The following is a 4,345-nucleotide window of genomic DNA, read 5'->3' as shown; positions in this document are numbered from 1 at the left end:
CTTCACCAAATCCACAGTTCCAGATCTGGAGGAGGAATGATCAACAACTCATGAGCTGGTTACTCTCAACCTTGAGTGAAGAAGTTTTGAGTGCTGTTGTTGGAGCAAGATCTTCAATGGATGTATGGCAGATCCTTGCTACTCAATTTGGAGCAAGATCCAGATCCAGAGTTCTGCACTTAAGAACTTAGATTCAAACCACAAGGAAGGGATCAATGACAGTGCATGAGTACTATATAAGAATGAAGACTATTCTAGATGCATTAAGAGCAGCTGGCAACAACATGAGCGATGAAGATTTTATACTCTGCTTGCTTGCTGGCTTAGGTCATGAGTATGACTCGATTGTTACTACAATTAATGCTAGGCCTGAAAGCACTATGCCTTCTGAAGTGTATGGAATGCTGCTGAGTCATGAAAATAGGATAGAGCATCAACATTCTGTTAGTCACATGGACTATTAGGCTAACCTAGCTTCTCAGAGAGGAAATCAGAGAAGAAACTGGCAAGGAAATTTCAACTTCAATAGAATTAACAACAGCTATGGTGGAAGACAACCTGGAAACTCAAATGCAAGGCAGTTTGGTGGAGGAAACTTTAATCAAAGCTCAAATGCATCTGATAAGGCCAAAGACAAAATTCAGATTGATGAAGATGAACCTAAGGGACCTTGTCAGATCTGCTTCAGAAAGAATCACACTGCTGCTCACTGCTAGTACAGGTTCAAAAAGAATTATGTACCAAATCAAATGCCAAATCGAAGAAGTGCTTATGTAGCTGAAAATGGAGAAAACAGAGATGGTGCATGGTATCTCGACAGTGGAGCAACAAACCACATCTCAAATGACTTCAACAATCTCAACATTAGCTCAGAATATAAAGGAAGTGATCAGCTTGCAGTAGGTAATGGAGCTAAACTTAAAATAATTTCTATTGGTCATTCATTGCTCAGTACACTTGAACCACACACCTTACCTCATATTAAACTCAATCACATACTTCATGTTCCTGAAATAACCAAGAATTTGATTAGTGTCTCAAAACTTTTACATGATAATGATGTTTATATTGAATTCAATGAATCATTTTGTGCTGTTAAGGACAAGAGAATGGGGAGTGTTCTTATGAGAGGAATGGCTAAAGATGGATTGTACAAGCTGCTGTGTGTGCCTCTTAATTCCAGTCAAGCCAAGTCTGTTCTATCATCATCCACTATCAGTTCAAGCCTATTCTTAGTAAATAAAGATCACAAACCAGAGTTTATGCTTTCAGTAAATTGTAGTGAAAAATGTACAAGTAGCAAAGTGTTAGACCTGTGGCACTTGAGATTAGGTCATCCTAATGTTGTTGCACTTAGGAAAACTTTGTCAGCTTGTAACATTTCTCTCGGAAATAAAAAGTTTGATTTGTCTTTCTGCAAAGCATGTCAATATGGAAAATAGTATAGATTGTCATTCAAAAGCAGTGAACCAAAAACAAAACATGCTCTGGAAATTATTCACACTGACCTCTGGGGTCCTGCTCCTACAATTTCAAATCAAGGGTTCAGATATTACATAGCTTTCATTGATGATAAAACAAACTACACCTGGATTTATGGTTTAACACAAAAGTCTCAAGCACTTACAACATTGATCACCTTTAAAAACCAGATTGAAAAAAGCCTTGAGCTAAAAATAAAAGCCTTACAATGTGATATGGGGGGTGAATACAAAGCCTTTGAAACCTATCTCAAACATAAAGGAATATCCTTAAGATATTCTTGTCTATACACTCACCACTAAAATGGAAAGGCTGAAAGGAAACATAGACATCTTGTAGAATCTGGTTTGACTCTTCTTTCTCAAGCCAACTTACCTTTAAAATTCTGGTGGGAAGCCTTCTCAAATGCAGCCTATCTTATAAACAGAATGTACACCTGTCCTCAATGACAAGACACCCTTTGAATCTCTCTACTCAAAGAAACCAAATTATTCCATTATAAAGATTTTTGGCTGTGAGTGTTATCCATTTCTGAGACCCTATAATAGTCATAAGTTCAATTTTCACACTTCAAAGTGTGTAAATTTGGGGTTTAGTCATTCACATAAAGGTTACATGTGCCTTAGCTCAAATGGAAGGATATATATTGCAGCACATGTAAATTTCAATGAAAGTTCTTTCCCTTTCCAAACAGATCCAGAGTTCATGTGTACCGAACCAAAACAGTCAGTTGAACTCACAAACACCTTTAGTAAATTCCTCACTGTGTCTTTTCCTTCTGAGAGTCACAGTCATGAGGCAACAATAGCTGGTGTAAATCCATCTGACAGTTAAAATCTGGAAATCACTCCTCCTAATGATCTGAGTTCTGATCACAATAATGAGATCACTTGTTCAGTGCTCAACAATGCTTCAAATGCACAATCAGATACTCAAAACCCTTCAAACTGTTCTGACACTTCTGGAAACAATCATCTCCAAAATCAAACTCCTGAAATGCCTCAAGTCACACCTCAAATAAAACCCTCACATCCTATGATTACCAGAGCTAAAGCTGGTATTTTTAAACCTAAAGTTTTCAATACTGAAAAAGCCTTATCTCTAGACACACCCTCAAGTGTTACTGAAGCATTGAATGATCAAAACTGGAAACTAGCTATGCAAGATGAATTCAATGCTTTAACAAACAATCAGACTTGGTGCTTAGTTCCCCCAGAACAAAATATGAAGTTGGTGGGAAGCAAGTGGATTTTTAGAGTTAAGCAAAATTTTGATGGGTCAATAAGCAGATACAAAGCCAGGCTAGTGGCAAAGGGTTTTCTACAAACTGAAGGAGTGGATTACCAGGAAACTTTTAGTCCAGTAGTTAAGGCTGCAACCATAAGGATTGTTCTAAACCTTGCTATTATACATGACTGGAAATTAAGATAAGTTGACATCAATAATGCCTTTCTAAATGGGGAGCTAACTGAAACTGTGTACATGCCTCAACCAGAAGGGTTTGTAAATCCAGATTATCCAAGGCATATCTGTAAGTTACAGAAAGCTCTCTATGGGCTTAAACAAGCTCCTAGAGCTTGGTTTAACAAACTGAAATCAGTGCTGGAGTCATGGAATTTTTGTAGAGCAAAATCAGACACATCTTTGTTCTTTAAACAGAATGGAAATGATGTGGTTATTCTACTGATCTATGTTGATGATATTATAGTCACTGGAAGCAATAACATTGAGATTGAACAGCTAGTTCAGGACTTAAATAGTACTTTTGCTCTCAAGGATTTGGGACAGTTAAATTTCTTTCTTGGTATTGAGGTAACAAGGAATGAAAACACACTAGTGCTATCTCAAACCAAATATCTAAAGGAGTTACTTGCAAAGTTTGATCTACAGAACTGTAATGGAGCTGATACTCCACTTGCAACAACTGATAAGTTGAGTAAGTTTATGGGAACAAAATACTCTGATCCTACTCAGTATAGAAGAGCCATTGGAGGACTTCAATATGCTGTACTTACCAGGCCAGAGATTGCTTATGCAGTGAATAAGCTAAGTCAATTTATGGCAAGTCCTTTGCAGCCTCATTGGTTAGCTTGCAAACGAGTCCTAAGGTATTTGAAAGAAACTGTTGACTATGGTTTAAGTTTCAGAAAGTCAAACTCTTTTGATTTGATAGCTTATTCTGATGCTGATTGGGGAAGTGATCCTGATGACAGAAGATCTACCAGTGGTTATTGCATTTACTTGGGTGATAACTTGGTTAGCTGGAGTTCAAAGAAATAGAGTGTAGTGTCAAAATCGTCAGCAGAATCTGAATATAGAGCCATGGCATTAGCATGTGCAGAGATACCTTGGATTTGCTCTGTTATCAAAGAGATAAATGTAAAGCTCAGCTGCACTACATTATTGTTGAGTGACAGTACTAGTGCAGCAGCAATTGCCACAAATCCAGTTCTTCATTAAAAAACGAAACACATAGAAATTGAGATTCACTTTGTAAGAGACATGGTTGAAAAGAAAGAAGTAGAAGTTGCATTTGTCTCAAGCAATGATCAAATTGCTGATGTGTTAACCAAACCACTTACTTATCCTAAGTTCAGCTTCTTCAGAAACAAACTTAAAGTCTCTTCCAGAGATTTAAGTTTGAGAAGGGATGTTGAAATATTGAATGAAGCTGAACTTGAATCTAGTCATGTGGGAGTATTGGCTGAAGTATACTTGCTGACCAAGGATGTTACACACACGAGAAATGGATTGAGGATCACACGTGACAAGCTAGAAGATTCCAGCTGGCAAAATAGCTATACAGAGATTCCTCTGACCTTACATGATTAAATGAGTTAGTTAAAAATGTACGGTTATGATT

The 4,345-nt window shown here is 37.3% G+C and overlaps 1 non-coding gene across 1 annotated transcript; it reads left to right on the top strand.

The window, feature by feature from the left end:
* Positions 1–280: 280 nt before the first annotated feature.
* LOC112496437 (small nucleolar RNA Z247) lies at positions 281–418 on the top strand. Its single transcript, XR_003062992.1, has one exon. It is a non-coding gene; the product is annotated as a small nucleolar RNA Z247 (small nucleolar RNA).
* Positions 419–4,345: the final 3,927 nt, after the last annotated feature.

Source organism: Citrus sinensis, chromosome 7, assembly GCF_022201045.2.
Source record: "Citrus sinensis cultivar Valencia sweet orange chromosome 7, DVS_A1.0, whole genome shotgun sequence".
In the NCBI taxonomy this organism is placed as follows: Eukaryota; Viridiplantae; Streptophyta; class Magnoliopsida; order Sapindales; family Rutaceae; genus Citrus; species Citrus sinensis.
The sequence above is the reverse complement of the archived record's forward strand: the minus strand, read 5'-3'. Positions and strand labels throughout refer to the sequence as shown.